The 27,203-nt window shown below is 39.6% G+C and overlaps 1 protein-coding gene and 1 long non-coding RNA gene across 5 annotated transcripts in view; one reads left to right on the forward strand and one right to left on the reverse strand.

Moving 5' to 3' along the window:
* Positions 1–8,671: 8,671 nt before the first annotated feature.
* LOC112981761 (uncharacterized) lies at positions 8,672–10,989 on the reverse strand. Its single transcript, XR_010387449.1, has 3 exons — positions 10,790–10,989; positions 10,421–10,486; positions 8,672–9,800 (listed from the first exon to the last, which is right to left on the reverse strand). It is a non-coding gene; the product is annotated as an uncharacterized LOC112981761 (long non-coding RNA).
* A 294-nt stretch (positions 10,990–11,283) lies between these two features.
* The window catches only part of KMT2E (lysine methyltransferase 2E (inactive)), a 67,646-nt gene continuing 51,726 nt past the window's right edge, over positions 11,284–27,203 (forward strand). For 2 of the 4 annotated variants that reach the window (XM_026097619.2, XM_026097622.2), the window contains exons 1-2: positions 11,285–11,651; positions 19,466–19,522. The gene's annotated coding sequence lies outside the window, so the exon portion shown is untranslated. Of the gene's footprint in view, positions 11,652–19,465; positions 19,523–27,203 lie in introns of all 4 variants that reach the window. The other 2 variants (XM_026097621.2, XM_026097620.2) reach the window with 2 other exon arrangements.

Consider the following 27,203-nt stretch of genomic DNA (forward strand, 5'->3'; position numbering starts at 1 on the left):
CAAGTATTCCACACAGCAGATTAAGTGTTAGAAATTCATAAGACTTCAGAGATGAGTTCCCAGCAGGAAGGAAGTTATAGTGAAATGCAAGACCAATCTGTGTTTCCCTCCACAAGCTCCGCAAGACAAATGGGGGTGGGGGGGAAACAACACAGGCTTTCCTGTTACACACCAGCTAGCAATCTGCAATGTGCAATGTAGTGCAACTATTTGAAATAGGGATGTTATTCATATGCAGAAGATCACCTCTAAATTGGTCTTTCAGAGTTCTGGAGTTGGCAGAGTACAATGCTCCTTTTCTCACTGTTTCTATAATCCACTCTGCACATAGCCTCCAGTCACTTAAAAGCCATATACTGTTCAAGGGCTACAGGTTAGGCCTGGTTATTTTCCAACCAAGACAGCTGGATGTCAGTCAGTTTCTTGTACTCCATCCTGCAGTTAGAAGGCAGGACCTCTAATGATGATGTCTTCATAAAAAAAAAGAAAGTGAAAGAGCCTAAAAAATCCACCAATACTAAGAATACTTTTCCAGTAAACATCAGGAATTATGCTCTCCATTTCAACCCACCTATCCCTTCTCCCTCCAGAGGGCTGCAGTTACCTCTGGAAGCAGAGACCATCCTCCATTTGGCACCTTATAATTATTTGTAAGCACTGTCATTCACATATCTATATTTAGGGATTTGATTGTTTGTTTCATCTGTCACACACTGAAGGACACAACACTATTTTAGACAGCCTAAATGGATCTCAGGTATACGCTGTGAAAGCCTGCTCACATGAAAGTGTTTTACTCTTACTTTTTCCCCCCCCTACAGTCAAAGAGACCACAATTCTCCTTTAGTTGGGAAATATTTTCCATACTAAAGGAGTTTCAAAGAGGGATCAAGTCAGACATGCTCTTGTTTCATGAGACTGTTCATTAAACTCATTCATTTTTACTTTGCCATACACTAATGTGAGTGCTGGTGTTTTTTGACAATCTCATCCTTAAATATATAACTAGAGCAAGATTTAATCTTTGAAGACCCATCATAAAAGTACTCCTAAGCAATAAAGAAGAAACCTCTCTTTCATTCCAGTGCCAACTGGGCATATCCAAAGTTCAGAACCAACTGGAAGTCTCAGAAAGGAGCAGAAAGGGGGCCTATTAGACCTACCCTTTTGGACACCAAGCCCAGCTGTCTTCTGGTTCTGTGACATTCTGTTAATGTACTCAGGAGCATCAGTGAAAGGACTGACGAGCCATAGAGTATCAACTCCAAAATACTCGTTTTTGCATCACCCCCCCCCCCCCACACACACACACAGGCTACCTATTTTATTTTCAACCATGTTACTTCAGCCATCCCTTAATGGCTTTGAATTTTAAATATGGAATGACTTCTGAACAGCTGTGAAGCTGAAGTATCCAAGTCTGCAACATGCTATTTCTAGGAGGATAAAACAGATGTTTTACACATGTTAATATGTACATCCTAAACAGGATGTAGACTTTACTTGTAATGACTGCAATCACCACATAGTTGTTGCTCAACACTATTCTTGCAGAAAGAAGAGGCACCCAGAGCAAGGCACACACTTCCTGTTAAATGAATAGGCTGCTGGGTCTATCAGGAAAAATTCAAGCTTTATGCAACAGCTACAGACAGGCACAAGTAACTTCCGGCATACAACTTCTGGGCTGGAAAAGCATCTCTACGCAGTTCAGTCTCCCCTTATGATACACTATTTACTACAAAATACATTGGAAGAATGCAAGGATACAGTCATATGAGAAGTAAGTTTGTAGTTTACAGCAGGCTACATAAGACAAAGCCATTAAACTTAACAGAAGAGGACCCCGGCTAGGCACCACAAGTGTGGGGTTGTTTGTTTTTTAAAGAGAAAATGGTTCTAGAATACAACAAATGCTGCAGTATCACAGTATTACTGAATTTAAAGAACATGTTAAACCAAACTTAATTTGGACATTCAAACCAATTTAAGCATAAAATGAAGTGTAGCTGCAGGAGAAGAAAGTGTCATACCCCTCAGATAGATGATCTCATCATGCAGTTAAGAAAGCAAGGTTACAGCAGCTCCAGTGCTAAGTTTTCCTTTAAAAAAAACTACCATTTGGCCTACAAGGCAAAAATTAGGTAACTGACACCAAAGAGAACAGGCTATCTACTCCAATTTACTTGAATGAGAACAAGATTCTTAACATAGTACTGAAAGAGAAAACAAGACTAAAGTCAGTTAACACCTGCACTTCCAAGACCAAGGATTTTTGCAGTGTGCAATCTGAGGGAAACAGTACAGCTTTACTATAGCCTTCAGAGTACAGTCCTAATGATACTGTACTTTGAGACACCCATTCCCTCCCAATTAGGTCTATGCCAGCACCAATTCTCCTGTTTAAGTCTCTTGATCAAAGGGCCTAAGACATGTAGAACTCAATGCATTTATTTCTGCACTGTGCAAGTCCTGTGATCTTTTTCTTCCTGATCACAGTACTTCTTAGCCCAACTTAAAATATTCCTCCTGGTTTCAGAAGGCAAAGAGAACCAGGTCAAAGTGCTTCAGTAATAACCCTTATTTTTGCCTGAATATCATGCATTCTCTTGGAGTGGTCCTTCAGTTTTAGAATTCTCTATTACAAAAAGAATATGTTAACACTTATATTTAATATTTATATTCAGAATAAGCCTGAAGATCGCCTGGAACAAAAGAGAAAAAACTCAGATACTAGAACATTTACAGAACCTACCTGCATACAGAATTTAGTTGCATTTTATGCAACTTTTCCCCCATGTCAGTGCAAATTGAGAATTGTTGTATGTATCATATAACTGAGTTAACCAAGTTACTGAAACTCAGCAGATTAATAAGCAAGCCCACTATGTCTAAGACTCACCAGAATGAGAGGTACCATCAAGAGGAAGAACCTTTAACTCTTGTGCTCTATTAAATACAGTGAAGCAAGTGATAGGATATTAATCATCCAAATTCCTTTTAAAGTTTAAGCTAGCTTGTCAAATTCCAGATCTGTAGCCTTAATTATAGGTAGTTATAGCCAATGACTCAACAGCCCACTGCCACTATTTTCTAGTTATAGTTATTTCCCCTGTACAACAGAAATTAGTTCAGATTTAAGTTTGCTATCTCTTTAATAAGTTTGCTGTCCTCTTTAATAAAAGGTGAGGCTCCAAGTTCAAAAATTGCTGTTCGGAGCCACAGGGTCTGGTCTCAGCTACATGAAGTATAGCCTTTCCTATGCTTGTGCAAAGATAGGAGACAGAAGTGTTTCTCAGAAACAGTTTAAAAATAGGATCCAGCAACTGCCCAGCATGCCTTTATAAGCTTACAAGCTTGCTCCAGCATATGAATGCTGGAATGGCAGAGCACAGCTTTGGAGATTAATTCAAAGTGTGGCACCACATTGATAAAAGCAGTACTTTCATTTTATGAGGACAGTTATCTTCTAAATCAAGATAACTGCCATAATGACATATGAGCAACATGTTCTTATGAAGTGTTCTAATTGGAAGGACCACAGTTCATTTGGCTAGACATTTTCAGACACAAGAACTAACCTGGTCTCAACAGCAGAGCAGACATGCAGACCAACAGTAGCACAAACACTGCAGCCCTAAAAGAAGCAGCACAACTACTGTGTAGTTTAGCGCTTACTAGGGAATGAAGGCAGTTAGAGAGAATCATTTAGTCTTTGGCTGATCCATGAGATTGCTATGCTATACTCTCACTTACAGCCTCTTAAGGTTGTTGCTTAGACAGCACTAGTAAAGCAGGACAGCTCTGCACCTCCAGCTTGTTTTATGCTTCAAAATTTTGGGGAATCACAAGACAGTGATCTAAGCTGGTAAGTGCAAATTAGGGGGTGGGGTGGGGGGAGGGAAGCAAAAGCCAAAACAGAGCTTATTTTCAGACAGCTTTTCAGCTTATATTCTTTTGGGTCCATCCCCGCCCCCCCCCAGTTTTGGCACTTACATCTCAGAGCTGCCACATCAGGTAGTCTTGGACTTTGTAATAAAACTACTCCTTTTACTTGCTCAATCTATAGCCATTGTACTAAAATTGGATCAAGCAGCTGTTAAAGACAAACTAGAATAGAAGTACAAATACTAGTTTCTGTAGATCAGATGCTAAGAATTATGAACTCAAAGCAAAGCTACATTAGTTGCCAATTTACTGAAGTCTGCAAGAAACTAATGCACTAATATAGCTGGCAGCACTCAGTGCTAGAACGCTATCCATTCTGAGTGCACCATTTTGCTATCAGTTTTCTACACTTTTTAGAACTGAGTCCTAACAGGCCACACTGAATAGACTACAGCAATCTTCAGAAATTAACCCTCTGGAAAAAAAGCATGAAGCAGTGCTGCACTCATGCTGCACTCCTACTTTTGAGTAATGGCCACTGCATTACTGCTTATCACTGACAAGCTGCCAGTGCTTCCTTACTTGACCTCAGGAGTGCAGTAAATCAATTTGTTGATCCTGTGGTTGTTCCCTCCAGCTTCAGTGGAGATAAGGGACCCCTTTTGTCAAACACAGCTTCTGTACTTGTGTGGTTAGTTTTAAGTTTACAAGCTCACAAGAAATACAAACACTTGTTTTCCATGTGACAGGAGGACCACCTTCCAGTTGTAATTCTGGAACATTGGAGCCTAGTTAGCAGCTTCCCAACTCTAGCATAGGCCAACTCTCAGCAAGTCTCTGAAGCAGTGTTTTCCCCATTTTCTTCCTAGAGATGCTCAAGAGCTCAAAGGTAAAAATATACCACTGTTGTACTTGCACTGCTTGCATGTCAACATTGACCGAAGAAGTGGTCTTCATTTGCTAGTTATTTTCTTAGTCTTCAAAGAGCTGTTATTTACAGCATTTAGGGCTAGCAGTATATTATAAACATGTAAGGGCAACACTTCACTTGCTATGAAAGTAATTAACTATACAGAGAGAAGCACTGCTCTCCAAAACACTAGATCTTGGTCAAAGCCACTCTACTTCAGAGAACAAGGCCATGCTACAAGGGAACAAAAGCTACTGCTGCACTTTGTTATTCAAAGTTTACCAGGCAGCTGGACTTGGTGCAAATTCCCACTAATCCTGGATTAGCTGGCCACACAACAGCTTGTAACTTGCTCCTTTTAGTTAGGAGTTAAACCATTAAGAATTTTGCCACAAGCCAGTAAGTGCCCTCCTTCTAGAAAGGGAAGTCTTTGCTACATCTCAACATTAAAAAAAACCCCACAACTCATCACAACACAAGCCCTGAACTGGCACGCAAAGGAAGTTCCTGCTCTGTCTTGCTGCAGTTCAAGCCTTTAACACTATCCTCCCACATCAAGGTGAATCTGTTGCCAGTCACTGGACCTGCTCTACAATATGCAAGTAATGCATACTCATTTTACTAGTGATCACTGTGATCCACAGAGATCACAGGTTTGAACAAGATGAGATCAGAATTCATTCAGTTAATTCTTCACTGAACACCCTAGCTATTGGGTTCCTGGCAATTTCTGGAATTAGTATGCTTACTCAAAGTTTTACTCTGTCCCAAACAAAATAAGCTCGTTAAGTCTGAAATCCTGTGAAGACTTAACCGGAATTCTATTCCCTCCCAACTCTAGTGTAGTTAGTTTTATACACATTTATTTCTGTGAGTGGCAGCCAACATATCTCTTATCATCTACAACTGCAGGTCAAGCTAGCACTACATTATATGCTAAAAAAAAAAAAAAAAAAAAAAAAAAAATCAAGACTTTTTGAAGAGCACATCCAACTCCTTAAGCAAGCACTGCAGTGATCCTGGCTACAGTGGCCAGCTTTTAGAGCTGCTCCTAAAATTCCCTCAAAGTGGTATTTTTACTGTACAAAAGCAACAAACAAAGACTCTTAATTCCACTAACAGTTTAAGCCAACACAGCAACTCCACTCTCCCTGCAGCTGCTTATTCCTATTCCTGTTCAACCAGGAGTGTCTGCAAAGGCATGCAGTGCACATATCCATAAAACCCACCAATCTATCCTTTAAAACTAGGTTTATGCCAGATCTGCTATCCAATTGCACTTCCCACACGAACACTTGTGCCATCAAAAAAAGGGTGGTGCAGAAGCAAGAATGAACAGCTGGGAAGAGGGGCAGGATCATCTTTGAGCATAAACACCACTTCAACTGTTCCAGCTATGGCATTAATGCCTACTCAGACCTATTACATTGTTAGTATCACACTCCTTTCTCCCCTGTATACCCTTGAACTCTTGTCAGTCCTTTTGTAAGACTAAAGGTAAACAGTACTGTTTAAGTAACAGGACTACCAAAGACAGACCACATATACATGCACAGACAGGCTATCGCTGTGAGCTGGAACAAGTCTAACTGTTGGAAAAACACACAGTCAATTGCAATATCCTTATTAGATGAGCTCTAATTCAGTAGAAGTTGTTTCCTGCCCTGGTAAGCTACCATAAATGCAAGCTATATGCCTGGTTTTACCAAGTCTGTCTCCTATAGCTCCCTTTCCTCCGATTACCTTCTGGATACAAGCCATGGCTTGCATCAGACTGGCTGTTTGGCAAGTTCTCTCCACTGAGGTTTCTGTCACACAATAGTATGTGTGTTTGCTTTCAAACCATCCTCCTGCTGCAAGAGAATTCAGAACGCAGCACAGGCCAGACTGTTCTGAGGCTGCAACACTGCTGGAGCTACTGCTTCCTTGAAGATAGCCAATACTGCTTCCCTAAGGACAGCTAATAAAGCAGGCTTGAAACCAACAGAATACTATGGCCTTATTACAACTTGCATTTGTTTGTAAAGCTTCATAAAAACAGAGACTCATCAGTTCAAGTACTGCTTTAATAAGCTACTAGTTATACAGAGAACTTCAAACAGTTCATTTTACTTTGTGCTTCCCAAACCAAAATCAAATGTCAACATGATCTACCAAAAAAATGTTTTAGTAATTAAAGCTCTGTAGCTGCCATAGTTAAACTTTATTTCTGGGTATTCCATATGAAACACTAACAAACATTCAAACCCTTCCCTTGCAATGAAGTAGGCAATCATTCTCCATTCCATACTTATGGAATACAAACGTAAGTGCTAATAAAGGTGAAGCGTATTTCCTGATCTTCAGTTCACCTTAATGTTCTTCATTTAACACACTTACAAGGAAATACTATTGCAGGTCTCAAGTCAGTCAGTTCTACATTAAAAGGATCATTGTACATGGAAAGCTTGTCTGGAACCTTTCATTACAAAGAGAGCATTTACCTCGTGTCATATTATGCCTATAGAGGCAGGATCAGCAGAGTCACTGAAGCATTTGGTCAAACCCAGTGTCCCCATAATGCTAGTTGAGCTTTGTCTACTGAAAATGGTGTTAAATTCAACACAACCTGTACAACTCAAGAATTCTGCTCTTTAGAGTAACCTGCACAGAACAAAATTGGTTGATGTAATGCTTCAGCTGACAACCATCATCTGACACTCAGAAAGGGTTTTACTTTTAGGAAACATAACATACATCCAAAAAGTTAGACTTAAATGAGACTCCAAACTTGCAAAAGCTTCATAGTGTGTCACGCTTAATTACTGCCTCCTTTTCTGGTATCCTTTATATAACCTACAAAGGAAAAATGTAGTACTATTAGGTGCTTCCAATCTTGTTCCTCTACCCCCTCCCCCCCACTGCAACACACACATCCGCTGTAGGCTATATCTGCAACTAATATGCACTACTTACAGGAGCTCTCAAGTCCCCAGTCAGCTCTTATGTAACTAGACTCCACCTCACCATATTACTTATGTAACATGCATTAAGTAGCGTCTGTTATACAGGAGTCTGCTATGTTAGTCATATACCCAGTAACTTTCATTCCAGTAGTTCTCACACAATACATTCAAAAATTCAAGCTTTGTCTGCTATTACACTATTACCGAAGAAGAAATTCACACCTATCTGTGGACCTACTAAGAACAAAGTTCTGTGAAAGACTTCTAAGCAGAACAAACCACTAAGTTTAAAACATCAATTTTGAACTGTTGGATTAGCTGCAATGGCTAAAGTTACACCCTACCATACAAGAACAAGACATGGGAACAGGCAATGAATTGCCTCAGAGACGAAAATAAAAACAACCAGAACGGTAACAAATTGCATACTTCAAAAAAAAAATACTGACAGGATTAAAAAGCTTGCATTTTTCATTCCCACTTATCAGGATATAGGCAGACGCAGAAAATACATCTGTCCAACTTCCCACCCACCCAGACCTGAGTGACAAGTTTGTGTTCTTATGAACCTCAGAAAAGGTAGTACAAGGGACATCTTCAACATATTTGCATATCAGAGTTGTTTTTCCATTAAGTACATACTTGAATTTCTGCGTTAAAGAGACAGGCCACCTGCGGCCTAACTTTGTACTACATGCCTCATTACCCTAGGAGAAAGCTGCTCCACTGCTAAAATGGGAGGCAACAACACACATGTAAGAAGACTGATCCATTTTTCCATATAGAAATTGTGCTCAAATAGAATAAATCCATTAATAGCTTTCAGCTTTTTCCTTAGCTTCTTCTCCCCTCTGTATACCCCTAGCAAAGTAATATTTAAAGTACAACAAGGTCCCCCCCTCAGAAGAACAACTCCACATGCAGTCTGTACATTTTCCTCAGCTGTTTTAATGGAATCATTTAAACTGAATCTTTCCGTAAATTAGCCCGAAGAAGCCAACTTGCACATAAATAAGTGCTCTTATACATAAAAGGAGGGAAGCCGAGAGAGAAAACTGAAGTGGGATTTGCGTTAGTAAAACCGGCAGCAGCAAAGGCCGCGGGCGGGAGCGCGCACCGCTGCCTCCGCGCTCGGGCGGAGCAAGCAGGTGCCCAGCGGCAGCTTTCCCTTGCCCTAGGTAAAGCCTTAGGCAGAGAGGGGGCGGAATGGAAAGCTTCGCCAGGAGCAGCTACACCCTGGAGAGGGGTGGAGAGAAAAAAGCGAGAAGCTTCCTCGGCAGCAGCTACACCCTCGTGCATAAGGTTAATGGGGGAAGGGAAAAGGGAATCAGCGCGGCAACGACCGTATTGTGCAGGGAGGGGGAGGGGAAGGGAAGGGAAGCACGGACTCTCCCGGGCGGCAGCAGCCGCCGCCGCCGCCTTAGCCAGCTTGGTCTGTAGCCAAACCCCGCAAGAATGCAACGCGGTCACATGACCTCCGGCGGACGTGCAACTCCCTTCCCTCTCCAGGGAGACCCTGCGCCATCTTGTACTGACGCAGTTACAAATGCAGGCGCAAGTTGCTCCTCTCTCGCTCTTCCCCCGCGCCTCTCCTCACAGCCCCAGCGTTTTTTGAAAAGGGGAAGCCACGGCCTTTTCCCGCTTTCCTTTTCAGGAGGTCTTCAGGGATGCCCTGCCCGTGAAGTCCTCCCTCGCGCTGGGATCATGGCGCCCGTTTTCTCCCTTTGCACCAGCCTCCCCCTACAGCTCCCCAACCCTGCCCAGCTGCGGCTGCCCCTGCTGCAGGATGATGTCAGCACCAGCCAATCAGAGCACGCCGGGGCAGCCCAGCCAGCCCGGCTATTGGCCTCCGCAAAGCTCCCGCCCCCCTCCTGACTCAGTCTCTGCCGCGGTTCGCTGCGGAGACGCGGCCGAGGCAGAAGTGGGGGGAGGGGAATAGGAGGGGAAGGGAAAAAAAAACCTACACAAAAAAACCGACAACCAAACCCACCAAGACGCCAGCCGCCATTTCGCGCAACAACAGGCAGAACCCGAGCGAGCAGCCCCAGCCAAGCGCCCTAAGGAGAGAGAGAAAGAGAGAAACAGAGACACACGCACAGAAGAGTTAGACAGGAAAAAATACCCATAGACTCCGCCATGATCACAAGACGTTTAATCACCCCCCTCCTCCCTCAGACTCAATGCCCCATTACAGCCGCCTCCTCTGCGTCCAACCAGCTAGCAGATCCCTTCACCTCGGCTCCCTCCTGCCGCAGCAGTAGCTGTTTAGAGCCCCAAACTCTCTCTGCCCAAGGTGTGGGGGGAGGCTAGTCTATGGCGCTGCTGCTAACTGCTTCTTCAGTCACCCGATTGTGGCGGCTCCATCGAGGCAGGGTAGGAGCTGCCAGCCCAGCTTTTATCTGGTGCCCCGAGTTTGCGCACTGAAGGAGGCTCGCTCAGCCCCTGGTGGGCGTCGAATGAAACCCCAGCCGCCGCCTCCCCTCCCTCAATCAGCCGTGTCGCTGGAGGGGCTGAAGCCGGGCAGGGAACGCAGGGCGGTGTGCGGGCAAAGCGGGAGGGGACATGGGGAAAGGCAGGGGAGCTCGCTATAGACAGAAGAGGCTGCGCCTGTCCCGAGAGGCGGAATGAGCCTCTTGCTTTGCCAGCTCTCAGTGGTCTAGATAAAAGCAGCCCATACCTGCTCTCCCTGTAAGTGCCATTCCCTAGAGGGGAAACCAGACTCATTCACTGCTCCTCTCGTTCCCTGGAGAAGAGAAACGCCTTCAGCTAGCGTTGTTTCACGCTATCGCTCGCTTTAAGGGGGGGAGGAAATTAAAAAAAAAAAAATCCTCTTTCCCTCTTGCCTGCTACGAGCATTATACGCTCCGAGGGAGATTCTCAGCCTCAAGCGTCTACTAACAGGAGAGATTCAGTCAGACCCTCCATGTCGCCCTGAATAGAACCGAGTCAAACCTCCCGCTCCCTCCCCTTTCTCGTTCGCCCCCTCCTTCCCCGCCGCTGAAGTTAGTTCCTCTGAATGTGGGATCCAGTCCGGCTGTCCGTATACCTTGTCGCGAAAATTCACTCCTCGGGTTGAGATTTAAAAAGGTGTGTTGAGAGTAATGCTGGACGTGAGGAGGAAGTCGGGGAGGGCGGGAGGAGCGGACCGACGTGAAGTGTGTCTGCCTCAGAGGATGCAGCTCTGAGTCAGACATCCTCCCGCCCGCGTCCAGGCTCCCACCCGAGCGCCTGGGACGGAGCCCCCGCCCCTCCCCCGCAGCCTGCGCCTCGGCGGCTGCGGATCGCCCCCCACAGCAACCCGGGCAGCACCCGCCCCGCCGCCGCTTCCCTGCGCACCTCCGCGCAGTCCCCCCTGCCCAGCCACTGCCGCACTCTGGGGGCTCGGGACCCGAGGCGTTCACTGTAACGAGCGAAGAGCTTTTGTAAAATGGACCCTGAGGGCTCGGCGGGCGCCGACTGCGCTCCAGCCCACAAGCAAAATGGCGGCTGTTTGGCTTCGCCTTGGTAACCCTGCCCCTGCCAGGCGGGGCGGGTGAGCCCGTGCAGTGGGAGGGAGGGGAGAACGGACGCCATTTTCCCAGAGAGAGGCAGTGACATAGAAGGGAGCGTAGGAGGCTGAAAGGAGGGAGATACGGGAGCAGCGGCGGCAGCGGGGTTTGTACACAGGTCCCAAGGCAAAGGAGCTTCCTAGCTGGTCCCTGTAGGGTTCTGTGCACTGAGCTAGTTTTGGGGGGAGGGGGGGTCTCCTCTTTCCTTTCTTTCCCTTTTCTTTTTCCTAGCAGAATCTGCTGAGGGTTGAGTCCTGCCTAGGGTAGGGATATCCGCAGTGGGGCTGTTGTATTGTTTTGGTTGGGATAGAAAAGGGGCTCAGCTGAGGGGTCCTGCTGCCTGGCCTGTGACCATTACAGGTGAGTCTCTGGTTATTACTAACGTATTCTGCTATGGGTGCTTTGGGGAAGGGGGTGGCAAAAACGGACTGAAAGGTGACGGGGAACGTTTTATTATCGTCTTTCAGAGTATAACTCCCTCCCCCCTGAAATGTGTTTAAATTCTGTTTAAGTTGCCTTGAATTTCTTTCTCATTTTGTAGGGTTTGGTTAAAAAATGGCAGGGTGTCGCTATGTCTTGTGAATATGGCGGGTTACTGTAACTAGAGGAGCTGAGGAGAATTTTTTGGCAGTTATGCCAGATTTATGCATTATGCTTGGAAAAAGCGCCAGAAGAAGCTATTATGTGACAGCATACTCTTCCTTGGACTCGAGGTTTTAAGAACGGGTTTGTGCGTTATTGGGACTGCGTATTGAGTTTTATGAAGCTTACGGAAATCTATTCTGCTCCTCCATCCTGTATATTTTTGCTTTGTGATACTAAAATGGCTCGTTATAGGCCTAATCTCTCTGCTTTCTACACCCCCGCCTCCTTTTCTCCCTGTCTGCTAATATCTCTGCTTCGTGGTGTAACCTGGACAAACGGCAAACAGTCTAAAAGTGTTTCTGTGCCAATTTAAAAGGGGATCATTCTCCCCACCCCCCTGTCTTGAGGTTGTGAGTAGTTATATTGGTGCATCCCTTTCTTGTTTTAGTTTCTGTAGCTAGTGTTCGTGTTCCTTGGGTGGCACATCTTCATCTTTTTCTGTGGAAAAAAAAAAATTGGTGGAGCAGACCCTATTGCTGCAGACATAGGGGAGGAGAAACAAACGGTTCACTGTGTAGTACTAAATAGGGTAGAGAAACATAATATAGCCTGATTATAAAGGTCCTGTATTCCCCCATACTCAGCCATTAGGGAATATGCGGTGGCTAAAAGCCCTGAGGTCTCCAAAATGAAATATACTACATGTTATTAAAGGCAGAACTTCAGTACTTCATCTGGACTTAAGAATGTTTTAGTCTGTTTATTTACATTATTTTAGAGGAATTAATAATGAAACGTTTTTGTTATTCAAGGCTCAGATCAGAGAAAAGAAAGAGGTATCTTTGGCTAGACTTATAATACACAGTTATTTGGTTATAAACGCCATACTTCTAAAGTTACTTTTTTTTAAATGTGGAGCAAATTTTTTAATTTCCCTCTTTTGTCCTTTAGAGATTCTAAAAATGGCGGCCTCAGGCTGATGTTGTGGTAATCTAATCAGCTCGGGTCCTCCACACCCCATGCAGTGCGTTTGTCTGCAGCATATTACAGTCTTACTATGTTTAAATGAAAAGATTGTTTCCTTCAAATAACATACAAAACATCTCTTGACTTTACTGCGATTTAAAAATGCTGTGTTCCAGCTGATTAATTTTATTGGTTATGTGTGTGAAAGGCAAGTGAACGAGACCACTCTTGTCGGGGAAAAGGGGGGTAGAAAGAGGCAACAGACTCGAGCAGCTTCTTTGAGGGGTGTGTATAGGTTTCTGTAAGGTGATATGTATGTCGGTTTAATAACTTGGAAAAACTGCATTCGTGATAAATATGTTCATCTGCATGCAAATCCATCCTATTATTAATATAAAAACAGTAATATTTATCAAAATAAGGAGAGGATTAAGATCACTAAAACAGCCAGCTAAATTCTTTGTGGGATCACATTTGTGAATGTCACGTTCATCTTCCAGGAAATACCTTTGCTGGATATCAGGTAGTAATTCCATGTATTCATAGTTTGGGAATACTAGAAGAACTTAATACTTAAGGAAATAATTCAGGCAAGATTATAACCTGTTACTTTATTAAGATGAAGAATTTCTTCTGCCACAGTATAATCCTGGTATTAGACTTTTTTCTTTAATTTATGTTGTATATCACAATATAAATTGTATATGTGGTAACACAAATACTGAGTGAAAGTGCAGTTCCTCATCTCTAATTCTTTTCCTAAATGAAATATGAACCTTTTAGTATCACCACTATAAATATGTTTGGGTGGGGGTAGGGAGGTCACAAGGATTTATTATTTGATAGTTGGTGTAGTGTGCTCTGATACAAGCTGCAGACACTGTAAACTGTAGGCTTAAACAAAAAAAGAAATAAGAATTTCTTTCCTTTCTCCCTCTCCTTCTGTCTCTGTCTCTGTCTCTCTCTCTTTTTTTTTTTTTTTTTTTTTTTTTTTTTTTTTTTTTTAAGCCTGTCTTTAATCTTGTCCTTGGTTTAATGAGGTATAAATTTCTATTCTAGTATAGCTTTGGAACCTTCTGGATTTAAACAGTCAAAAGTGAAGTACTGAAACTGCAAATCTGTCTTCAGTTCCTGAAGAACTTTAATTTAGATACCTTTCATGTATTTGGAAGTATTGATGTGTGGTTTAAGGTATACCTGAAGTTGAACAACAAGATAATATGACTTTTAGAGTTTTGTTAATGCATGCATTTTGTGTGTTTTGAGGCCAAAGGCTGAGTGATTTCAACCACCATGATGCATTAATGGTCCAGTAATGCATGTTCCCATCATACCTTCCTTATAGGGATTTTATTTTTGAATAAGCCATGTCTTACTGTATATTTATTAAAAAGAAGATAAATGGGTTTCTAAAGGGTACATGTATGGGCCTTTTTTAGAAACCTTTTGCCTTTCCCTTCCACCTCTCTAGGTTTAAAGCTCCTGTTCTGGTGAATGATTTTTTAACATTACAGCTTAGAGGGCTACATGGGCCCCGTTAATGTCTGCCTTCATGGCCTCAGTCATGTTCTCGGGCAGACTTCTGATTCAAGATTAAGCTCAAAAGAAACAAGTTTGTACGCTAACCAAAAAGTTTGTATGCACTCAAAAAAAGAAAATTTATATACATACTAAAATTTTCTGGCTTATCTTATGGGTTGCAAATTTTATGCACTAAGACCCTTTTGGGAATTGGGAGATCTTCCAGAGGTGTATGAGTTTTGAGTGAGTCACTTTACCCTTTGTGACTCAGTTTCTCCATTTGTATAGTAGATCGCAGATCTGTTTTAAGGAGAGAGGTATTACTAAGGAAATACTAGCCTTATTTTTTTAAGCACTGAACTACTTTGGTGTCAATTGTTGCAGTAAAGTCTATTCATGAAAATGAAATAATCTTTTTTCCAAACCCCTTCCCCCTCCAACAATCTACTAACAAAACTACAGTACTTAGAGATAATGTTTGAAATCACAGTTTCTTCTTTTAAAGAAACATTTCCAATTTACAAATATTATGTGTTACAAATGCTATTTTTTAAATATTGAAATCTGGACTTTAGTCCTAAAGCTATTTATGTATCTTTGAGCTGTTCAGATCTGAAGGAAAAATCATAAACCTAAGCCTAACTGTCATAGCTGAATGCCTTTTGGGAGGTTTTTTTGGCCATCTGGGAAACTTCAGAGGAAAAATAATACTGGCTTTTTTTTTTTTTCCCCCTTAACTGTAAGGAGAATTTCTCCTAGTACCAAGATTCAGATTACTGTTAGGGGTTACATTACTTCATATCTGTAGTTCAGTATCAATACACACAACTGGGTTAATATTCTGTTGGAAAGCGACAAATACAGAAGTTGGTGTCAGATTGAAGTTTTTAGCATATCTCTAGGCCCGATCTCGGTATGATTTAAGGACAGTCTTAATACTACATTCATGCTAATATGAACTTAGTTAAGGAGTAGTGTAAGTAATTGTAGAATCGTGCCATTGTTCTTAATAGATTAATGTAAACAAAGGCTTAATTAAAGTATTTTTCTGTTTCCATGAAACATTCTAACAAAACTGAATGAGGGCCAGATCACTGAAGATGTAAAATAAAAGCCATTTCAGACTTCTGGAGAGATCCTAAGAAAGTTCTTCTGTGTTATTCATCTGTCACAGATACGAATGTGTATTTGTGAATCTCTGTCAAAAGCAAATCTTGTTTGTCTGTGTTTTTGGAAAAGGTACTGTGTCGAAATATTTCCGTCATACAAATAGTAGTTCAAGTTTCGTTCTCAGCAATAAATCAGATCTTTTGTATAGAGCTGCCTTACTGGTTTAAGCATCTGTAGAATATGTATTAAGGAGGAAAAAAAGAGGAAAAATTTTTTTTATAATCCAGCATTCGAAAGAATAAAATGTTAATTGCATTAGGCTGTTGAATGGTGTAAGATGAATGTTTCTAATTACATCAGTGTTCGCATAGTTCTGTGTTCCTGTTCTTACTAACCAAAAATCTTACCCACAGAAGTTAATCTAATCTCTTTCAGGATCCAAAATTCTGCTCATGACCTTCATCCTACAAAAAACGCTGCTATAATCACTTTCAGAGACTAAACTGTTGTTACCTTTAAAGCACAACAAACAAGTTTATTTAAAAAAAAACTGTCAAGGTTTTATATACGTGTTAGTAGGCACTGAGAATATTTTTTATTTCCTTTTACAAATCTTATATATTAATTTGCTGTTAATGAAAGTGGATAGATTTAAGCTCTGCAGATTGTTACACGGTCTTGATAACTGAGGTTATCTGTAAACCTTTGAAGATAGTTTTGTACAAAGTATTTTTTAACATATCTGACTGCTTTTTATCTTTTTTTTTAATTAAAATATTTGGTAAGAACTATGGTAAATCAGTGTCCACTAAAGTTGTGTGTTTTGAAAGTACAAATGAAGGCTAGGTTGAAGCAGCACAAAGGTTGTATCCTGTGCAAGTAAGATGTGTTTGTTAAATGTTTTGCATATTTTATTGAAAGAGAGCTCTCTTTCCTTTCATGTGAGGCTTCATACATTGTTTAGATTGAGATGCAATGTTGTAAAATTTACAAGACTTGTAAGGGACCAGAAGTTTTGCAAATCAGGCTTAATATGTGAATGCCAAAAAAGTATTTAAGATTGTAGTTTTATAATTTACTTTTAAGTTAGTGTTTTCAAAAGGTGCAGGTATTAAAATGTCACAGCACAGGTTCAGGTTTAGAAAAGGGTGTTTTTATTTTATTTTTTCCTCTCTTGTCCGCCCCTTCTCCTCATGCATAGTAATGTTTTGTGTCTGTCTTTGTGCCATTATAGAATCTAGGTTATCAATCAGTTTTATATCATCTGAATAGTAAATTATCTTCAAGTTCAAGGAAAAGATATGAGTAGGTTTTAATGATATTTTTGTACTTATATTGCAGCTTAAAACATATGAGCTATAATCTATTGTGCAGTGTTGATTATTCTTGTCTTTCACAGATAGATAATGTAGAAATGTAGAAAGTAGTATCCTACATTTAAACAATTTTAAATATATACAGAATGATAGCTTTGGATTTTTAAGCCTGAGGAGTTCTGAATATTTAAATTGTTTCAGTGTTTATTACTCTTTAACTGTTCTAATCTGACTAGTTTTAGAAATACTTGTCTTTCACAGTGGGTGATGCTCTTATTTTGCCTAGAGTAGACAAAATGAGCTAACTCCTGATTAGTATGGTTGTAATGGGACTGTGTTTAAAACCGTATCACAAGACAGCTGATATTCAAAGTCTAGACAGTTAATCCTGTCTTAGCTGTTGGTTTAAAGAAACTTTTCCAGTGAGAAACGTTTTTAGTAGCTACTGCTTAAATTGAAGGTGAAGGCCCAAGAATTACAGCAGCTTATTTAAAGTATTTTGGGGAGGGTACAGAGAGATCACACCTTCATTTGGTTTTTGAAGGTATGGTTTTAGAACTGGGAAGGCAACATGAAGAATATATATATTTTTTAAGAACTTTAATTTTAAGAAAGACACAATAATTACTTTACTGGTTATGAGGATAAGGTTCTGCCCTCAAATGCTTTACTAAGTAATATAGGTCATTCCAGTTTTCAGTTTAAGGTAGGAACACTTGATGGAAATCTTAACTCTTTAATTGCGCAGTTCTTAAAAAAAATTGTTACTATCATTGATTAAAAAGTTCATTCTTTACTGTCCCTTAGTTTCTGCTTTCCAATCACTTACATCTTCTGTATTGGAAGTAGTAAAGACAAACTCTGCATGTTTTTTCATCTGTGTGTCAGTAGTATTGAAAGCTAAAAGTTGTATTTTGTGCTTTGCATTGCTAGGCAGAAATTTGGTTGTATTTATTGTGGGATGACATATTTCATATCTTCATTGTTACAATTAAATACATATCTAGAGCTACTTTGAAAACACAGAGTAAAGTTATAAATGTAGACAATCTCTAAATTTATTAAAGAAATTAAATTATTATTGGATGAAAGTTGCAATTGAAAATAAATACTTTGTTTATTTTGAAAGTAGGAAATATCTTTTGATTTTTAAATGTGTTTTCTGTGACTGTGCTGTTGTTGAACGTAACGCAGTCCCCTCCATCTGTTCCTTCCTCTTCTCTTGCACTCCTGTCCATCCCTAAAATCTTAGTAAAGAACATTGAAATTTTCCCAAATTGTTAGCAAGAAATATAGTCTATGTTGAATTGCAGTTAAAATTATGTAAAAGAGATCTTCTAACTGCTGGAAAGAGTAAAGGTTTCTATTTGAAAGACTGCAGCTTTCTACTTTCCTGTGTTTAGATTCTGGTGCACAAGTGTAACAATTAGGTGAATGTCTACAAACTTGTATGAGTAAAAGTGGAAGCACTATTGTGCTATTCATGCAAGTGGAATGCCACTGAAAAGACAGAGGAACTATGTTTTTTTGGAAACTACCTAAGTAAAAGCATGTCAAAATAGAAATTAGTTTAGCCAGAAGATCAAACTTTCAGTAAATCTAAGCTATTTACTACTTCTGTAGTAGGTATCTAGTAATTACAGTAGTCTTCTATGTCTCATTATGCAGCATAGAAAAATCCCTTAAATTAATTGTTTTACTTGATCTCAGGAAGGCAGCAAGATGTTTGGTTTGTTGAAATGTAACTATTAAGTATGTGTATTTGTAGCTGCTTATTTCCCAAAGAAGGCCCCCTTCCTTCTTTAGAGGAATACCGGACTTTAAAATTAGGACCTTACAGTGACTGAATCACCATTAAATTGTTAAATTTAATAAAAAAAAAAAAAATTACTTAGCTCTTCCAGTTGTAGACACAGCTTACTAAGTATTCTTATGGAATGTTGTCTGTATATACTTGCAGAAATGCCTTTTATTTTGAAATGTTTGTAAGGAATAATAATGTTATGGTAACAGGTGTAAATAAGACTAAGAGAGAATACGTGGTAAGAGATGTACACAAAATGTCTGTAACTTTAATCAACAGTTATTTGCCACCTCACATTAGATAGAGGAAAAAATGTTTGCAGTGCAACAACTGATGAGAAGAATGACTTAAAAACAAGAACTATTTGCCAGGCAACTAGTTAGTTTTCTTAACACCTGAGTTTCTATTCAAAGGAATTTTACATTTTGATGGTGGTGTAACACATTAATATTAGATAGCTGAGATTCTACTTATTAGTACTCTTGCAAATTATATAGCAGTATTGCCATCAAAAAGTCATCTTTTTCTCTTGTGTTCCTTCATGTACTGTGCTTGTTTTGTATTTTACAATTCCCTGATTCTCACCTTACGTGCTTTCGTTAATAGTGGCCTTTCATCTGTGCATGGTTTATTTTAAGAAGCATGGCAGGAATTCCCTCTTACTTTTTAGGTGATTAGTAACCCTAGCTAGTGACATTAAGTGATTGGCAGTTAATTTTTGCTTTTTTTGTTGGTTTCTGTAAATATCAGAACTAAAATCAAAAAGCGCAGTATTTTCTGTATTTCTCTCTGCAATAAACCACTTCTTACTCATTCTCTAGCTGCATTTACCTTTATTTCCCCTCTACCACTTATTCTTTTTCTCTTCCTAGTCCCATATTTTGTCTCACTTCCACTGAGAGAAGAAAAGGAGTGAAGAGAGAGAAGAGGTAAGGGGAAAACTTTCATATGTTTAATGGCCTGGTATAAATATCTGAGGGGGAGAGATGACTTTCCGTCGCTACTTCAAGAATACACAAGAAGAGCACTCTTGGACCACATAGTAAAGGAGACAGAGCCTACAGCTGGTGGAAAGTAGTTCTCCTGTTTGGCAGAAACTGTTGCTGGTTGATAAACTCATGCCAGGATCATCCTGTTACGGGCAGCTTTCTTTCCTCTAAGTAGAGTTGGTGTAATGCACGTAATGAACAGGGCATACTGAAGACTGAATACTTGGATGATGGAAACTGTCACTTCTTTTGGTGTATGAATCTTGAATACAATGGAGGGGACAGATTTCTTCTTCCTTGTTCTGGATTCCAAACTCGGTGTGCCAATTTGTGAAGTGTGACTGTCTTACCAAACATGACTCGGGTCCTTGTTGCATGTAGAATTCTGTATTTAATATAGCGGAATGATTGTAAGAATGCTAATCAACTTTTTGCTTCAATTTGCCACTTCTGTCTCTGTATTGGGAGTGGATTAAGACCAAAGTAGGAAGAGGAGCATTATCCTGCAATTGTCTGACTGTCGTAGCCTTGTTTCTTAAATAAGTTGGGCTAATGATCACTGTGTTTCTGTCGGTACAACTGGTAACTTTAAAACAAAATTTGGCAGTTAGGAAGTTAGTATCCTTGAGACCTATGTTCAAGTTTAATGAAAATCTGTAAGGAGGTGGAAAAAGGCAACTGTTAGTAATGTCTTGGGAGAGGCAGGGAGAAGAAGCACAGTGATCTTAGCCGTTAACTGTTCTCTGTGCTGGCAGCTGGCATGTGTGTAGCTCCAAACCAGCCATAGGCAGGGCCTGTGGAGAAGGAGCTGGAGTCAACTGGATGACTGAAGATATATAGGTGAGTGTGAAGGGCATAGGAGGGATTGGGAGTGTTGTGTATGAGGCCAAGACGTGTTAATATTGTGGCAAGGAAGATGGGGAGAATATTGCTGTGAGAGGGATGTGGAGAACATGGGGTCAATGAGAACACTTGGGCACAAACTACGAATATGTAGGAAATAAGATTTCTTGTGGAACAAATTTTCTTCTGTGTGATATAGAGGAGTTGGTTGTTAGTGGGTCCTGATTTGTATATGGAATTTGAGTGTGCCCTTTCTATATCTTGTTTTTATCTCCTTTTTTCATCTCAGCACAAATTTGAAATTGATTGCTAATTAGTCTGTTAGGTTACCATAGAAAGCAGCGAACAGCTAGGAGAGGTCTGAATTTAGACTCTAGTAGTTTCTAAGCCTGCATGCTTCATACTGCAACTTAAATGATGTAGTGTTTGGGAGTTGGATATTCCTCCCAGTCTCTTACAGTCTGTACCATGGTGAAGAGTGTTGGGGAAAACAGAGAAAGAACTTCCTTGTGGGTAAGATCAGTCATTTATTCATGTATTCTGCTTCTAGGTCTGATCTGAGATGTGTTACTTCCTTAGACACAGCTGATAATAAATATTCAGATTACTTCGACATGTATAAATGTGTGCGTGCATGTATATACATATGCGCACACATTTGTATATGGAGATCATGATTTGAATCCTATCTAGAGTATTCCATTAGAATGTCAGTTTCTCTTGCTAGTGTTTTCCAAATAATGTAACTGTAGTATAGGGAAGACTCAAGTGCTCAGAACATGACTAGAAAGCTGAAGTTTAGCAAAACCTACAATTGCTTTAATAAAGGGTGGTTTTTTTTTTTTTTTTTTTTTTTTTTTTTTTTTTTTTGCTTTTTCCCTTCCCCCTTCTGCCCTATTTTTAAAAAAATGAGTTTGTAGGTAGGGGAGCAAAGAATGAAAACTCAGTTTGGCTCCGTGATAGTTCAGGACAGTGGTTTCAACACTGGATTTGTGGACTATGACATGCTTTATTGATAAGTCCATATTTACTTAGAAAGTTCTATGTAGATTGTGTTACAGCATATGTGAATCAACTTTTCTTAGGTCAGTTCTTGTGGATTTCTTCATGGGAGAGGTGGTTCTCAAGACTACAGATTAAGATTTTTGGTTTGTAGATTTGAAGTAAGGCATGACAGGGATTGCTTTTGCTAATGATTGCAAAACGTGTGTGTATATATATATGATGTAATGTTGGGGGTGGGGAGGAAGGAAAGTCTTAGATTGCCTGTTTTTATTAAGGCAACTTATGCATAGAAGGTTTTTTTTTAATGTTTGTCTTCTAAATTCTTTCTCCTTTTTTGCAGTGTATGCAGTAAGCCTGATTTGGTCTCTCTCAATTTTAAGACACATGCATTAATTGACTTCCTGTGTGTTATACTGTGTATCAACCCTTTAAATTTTTTTTCTCTACCTCTCCTTATAAAGAAAGTATTTGGGGGGGGGGGAGAGAGAGAAGGCATGTAGGCTATTTTTCCTGGTGTTCTAAGAAAATCAAACAGAGTAACAGCTTTGGATCATCTCTCTGCTACATGAGATGACCTGCACAAACAAGTAACACCAAGGTCAGGAGTTGGTTGAGGTCTGAGAGCAGGAGTGCTGGAAGCTTCTGCATCATGCTCGCAAGACCCTGCTGAGATGGGAAACTGCAGTTAGAGTAATCCTGTGTGACCATGGAGCCAGCCTGAGCCTATAGGAACACAAATATACTGCTGGGAGCAAATGGAAATTGGAGTTTTAGTTTGGTCTCAGTGCTGTGTGAACACAGTTACTCTGCTTTTGTATTCAAATTGACTTGAATAGTAGCATTGTGTGGTGGTTGAGCTGACAAGTCTTGCTTGACACAGAACGGGATGTGTGTGTGTGTGTGTGTGACTAATTTATGTATCTTTTACCTTTGAATCATTTTATTTGTAAACTTAATAATTCTTCTCTACCCTTTCTCCTCTTCCTTGGTGCATACAGAAGTGGAAAGTTGACTCTGCAGATCTTAAATAAACAAATGTTGTCTCAGCAGTTTGTTTGTTTGTTCCAGCACACTTCATTTTAATTCCTTCAGATTTGTACACGTTCCTTAAAAAAAATCTTAATGTTTGCACTGTGTGTATTCTGATATTTAAATACTGCTCCAGGAAATCATTCTTATTGTTTTGCCTGTAGTTAAAGGGAGTAAGGCAATGGGTTTAGCAAGTGAGAGCCTCTTCTGTGTTTGTGCCTCCTCTGTACTTGGAGGAAATAAGCTTTGCTTAAATATTGGGGGAAAAGCATGCTTCTCAGTAAGTTGGGAAATACAGGCTCTGTCTCTTCAGATTTCTAGGACTGAGTGTTATTCTCAGATTTTAAATATTCACTGTATTTACTAAATATGGATGAATTATCACTTTCACTTCACAGGTTTTGTAATGTATATTTAAAGATGTATAGCTTTACCTTAAGGAAAAAACAGTTGGAATATGTAGATAGTTTAGAAGGTTCTGGTTCTTTTTTGCTAGTAGAAAGACTTCGTGAAGATGCAGAATGGATGCAGATGGTAATTTAGTATATTAATCTTTATACAGTGACATTAGTTCTAGGACTTAGAGGCAAAAGTTGCACACTTCCTTGTAAAATCTCACTAACTATTTAGCTATCACTGTTTTCTCTCCTGAAATAATTGACCAGAATTATGATTAGATTTTTCGCTGTTCAGCTCTTCCTCTGCATTTAGGCAGGCTCTAATGATTCTCTCCTATATTTTAAAACTGCAGAAGCATTCTATGATGAAATCCCTGAGTGTTGAAACATCTAAAACATAGCTGTTTCATTTCATAGTTGTGATGTTTTGACAGATGACGACTGATTGAGACAATTGCTGGAAAAATAGAGCTTTTTTCTTTTCTTTTTGGAAGTTTAAAGCATATGTCTGAGTCATCCAAATAGCCTAAGAAAAATGGAAGAAAAGACCTGATACTCTTGTAATCCTAGTGATGTGAGACACTTGAACTGATTTAGCAAACAACTAACTTTAGATTAGTGTAGTTCTATGTGTGTATGTGGAAAAGTCTTAGATGCTGAGCTGAGAAATATCTGATTGCCCTTTTAAAGGGGCATTGGTGAAATCATGAATTGCAAATTGGAAAAGTTGTATTGCACCTTCCTTTGAATTCTGTTACTAAACTTTACAGTGGGTTTTTTTAATTATTCCTAAGTTTTTGAATGCTTTTCCTCTTTAGTATCTTTCATCTGGCAGCAGGATATGGAAATAGATTTATGGGGAAGGCGAGGAACAATGATTTTGACTATGTAAAAAGCAGTCACATACGCTAAGTAAAATGGTAGAAATAGATTTCTTTAGTTTTGGGTTATTACAATGTTAGATGTGAATGGTGGGGGGAGATTAACTTTTTGTTGTCATAAGTATGTGAGATTGTTTTGGTAAATTAATTTCTCATTAGAGCTTTTTATCACTTACAGTTACCATTTGTGCTGCCACCACCTCCTGTCTTTATGGCTTTTATGCACTGTACTGAGAGCTTTAGTGTTCTGATGCATACAACATAGATTCTAGCAGGCTTTCTTTTGTACTATTTCCTCTTTCTTCTCCCTTCTCAAAAATGATAGAACATCTTGTAGAAGTGGATTACCAGTGCGAGTAGATAGTCATGTGGGTTGTAGCTTTCCTAGTACAGTAGGTTCTTGTTGGTTTCTTCTGGCTTGAAAAACATGATGCAGTATTAACAAAATAAGTAAGAGTTGTCTAATCAGATTTATATTGTTACTTTGTTTTTGAATATGAGTGCTGGAACCCAGCTTTTGACTTTGTAAAATAAAATGCAAGTAAAATCAAGTAACTTTTAAATACTATTTTTCAAATGTGTTCCAAAAAAAAGCAAAGAAACAAAAAGAAACCTACATGAAAAATGCCATGGAAGAATTTGTCTGGACTCTGACACCTGGAAGATGATTGATAGCAGGGATTATGAAACTTTATTGGAGTCACCTAGGCAGTTTGGCTTGGTTTCAAGTTCTTATTTCACAAATATACACTCTACCTTGGTGATCTATCATCTGCTTGTTTCCTGAGACTGTTTTGTACAGCTTTTGATGGTCATACAGTAAGCAAATGGAAGATGAAGGTAAAAAAGAAGCTGAAAAAGTAGGCCTAAAGGAGATCCCTTCAGCCAACATCTGATCATAGCAAATGGATTTTGTTTGTATTTTTTGGACTGTGTAGGATGAGGCCCAAAAATATTCATGTAACTTCAGATTATTACCCATTTACCTTCTGATTTAGGAGTTAGAGCCTCTCTCTATTTTTTTTGTATTTATCCTCTAAGTACCAATGGAAAAGAAACTTTTTTTCCCCTTTGCTGTCACACAATTGATTTTAAAAGGACATGGTGGAAAGGAAACATGTGGTCTTCGTTAGACCACAGAATAGTGTTGTGTAAGTGGAATACCTCAGGGATAATGTGTAACTTATTTTCCGTCATTTAATGCATAAATGATGTTCTTTGTACAAAGCTACACAGATGAAATAATTTGGGATGTATTGTGCTCTAACTTCTATTGGAGCATTGATCACTTAAGAATAGTGCTGGGACCATAAGCGAAGTAAATCATAAGTAGTGGTGAAGCTTCAGATATTTTAGACTTGATGTCAATGCTAAGTCAACAAAGTCATGTACATTCTTTAGAGAGGAAAGGAACTGCCATAGAAGATATAAACCAGCTTGTAGCTGAATGCTGAAGTGTGATAAGTTACTTGCAGGCAGTTGATCTTGCACAAGGTAGAAGTTTTAAGCAGGTTGAACAGAAGTTGCATGCTTTTTTAAGATGAAAACCATATTTTTAGGGTGAGATAACCTTTTAAATTCCAATTAAATAAAAGCAAAAGCTTGTAAAATGCAGAAGGCTTTGTTGTGTTTAAAAAAAAAAAAAAAAAAAAAAAAAAAAAAAGAAAAAAAAAAAAAAGAAAAGCCCTCCTGATAGGCTGATAATGGAGAAAATCTGATGAACCCAGGTTAACTAAGAAATTGCCAAAATTCTTTCAGTGCTTACGGTCATACCACTAAAAGAATAGAGAGTCCTCCTAACAAAGTTGGCAGTTCTGATGTTAAGATTAAGGTACGGTATATGTGCTGCTTACCTAATAAAGAACTAATCTATGGACTTTGGACCAGCATATTGTGTATAGTGCCTTTTTAACTATATGACCCTGAAATAACTGGACGAACCAGTGCAGTCTTTCTAATTTTTAAAGTTATGCAGCCCTTCAGTAAAGACCTTTCTTAAACAGTAAGTTTAATTTATTTGGATTGTAAAAAGCTTCTCCAGCACCCTTCTCCTTTCTTTCTACTTCCCTTCCCCCATCAATTATTTTAATGAAATGTACCTGTGAAAATAGTTTCATAGAGGGCTATGGGTGACATGTTATGAGCGTTCTGAAAGAGTAATGGCTTGAAACAGATGGATACTTGGAGAAATTGGAAAGTATTGTAGTGTGATACCAGATAGTATTTCATGAATCAGCTAAACTTTTGAGTTTGAAAGGATAAGCAACCACCGTAAGATGGATAAGGAAGACAATTCCTCAGTGATGGTTACTTTCTGTTCTTAATCTTTCCATTTTTGTAATCCAGATAGAATCCAACAGAAAATACTGAGAGTATTGTGGTGTCATGACAATACTTCTGGTTTGGACATGATGTAAGATAATTCTCTTTCTGCATCCCAAATCTGGCATCAGTGTGTGGTATGTGTGTGTTTTTTGTTTTTTAATCAACGGGTGGCCTATATGCTCATGTTTTCATTAGTAGGTTGGCATAGTGTAATGGATTTATGTGTCTGTCCCCTAACCACCCCCCCAAATTCCTTGTGGGTAGTTATGAATAAATGAGCTCAGTTTGTTTGAATTAAGTTGTCTGGGTAGGTATTGACAGTTGGTTACTGCCTTATTCTTCTGTAGTTACCACAGGTCAAAGGAAAAGCAGTGGAGGGTTCTGCGTTTAGTTTTGCATGCGTGTGTGTGCTGAGGACCTGAAATTTTAAGGTAGTGAAAAATAAGGAGGGAGCATTACAGTCATGTTCTGCTTCCTTTTAGGTGAAACAATTTCTGTTACAGTAATGTTTGGCTGCATCAGTTCTCTGATTTTGTTCAATGTGGATAGGTCTGTTAGAATTTCTGAGTGAATTCTGACCATAGCTTAAAGTTGCATGTAAATAGCTTGCAAAAGAAAGCTGAGGTTAAAAAGTTTCTTGTCTCTGCTCCCGCTGCCCATAAGCAATGCTGTACTTTTTTGGTCAGAAATCATAGTATTAATTGAGCCATACGATAGCAGTGAATTTTCTGTCTATACATAGCTTTAAAAACTACTTTTTTATTTTTCTGCTTTATTCAAATAAAAAAAATCAAGCAAAAAAGTTAACTTGCTTCTCAGATACATTTATGTGGTTACCAAATCTGTCTCCTTCCTCCGTGTATCTCTCCTGTCTTTGTTGACGTGAAGGTCGCTTGAATATGTGATTGGGTTACCTCAGTTGCTTTATGTAACGTTATGGATATTGTAGCCCAAGAGGCAGCTGTCTTGCTGGTTTTTCACTGTCATCTGTCTCCTGGACATTTTTGACTATGTTCATTTCCAATTGGTCAGAAGTTTTCAGGGTTTCTTTAGATTTTTTTTTTCTTTAAGCAAAAACAACAGTGTTGAGTGTGAGGAACAGCTATATAAGTGATGGTCTGCATCCCAAACTGTTGTCCA

Source organism: Dromaius novaehollandiae, chromosome 1, assembly GCF_036370855.1.
Source record: "Dromaius novaehollandiae isolate bDroNov1 chromosome 1, bDroNov1.hap1, whole genome shotgun sequence".
Classification (NCBI taxonomy): Eukaryota; Metazoa; Chordata; class Aves; order Casuariiformes; family Dromaiidae; genus Dromaius; species Dromaius novaehollandiae.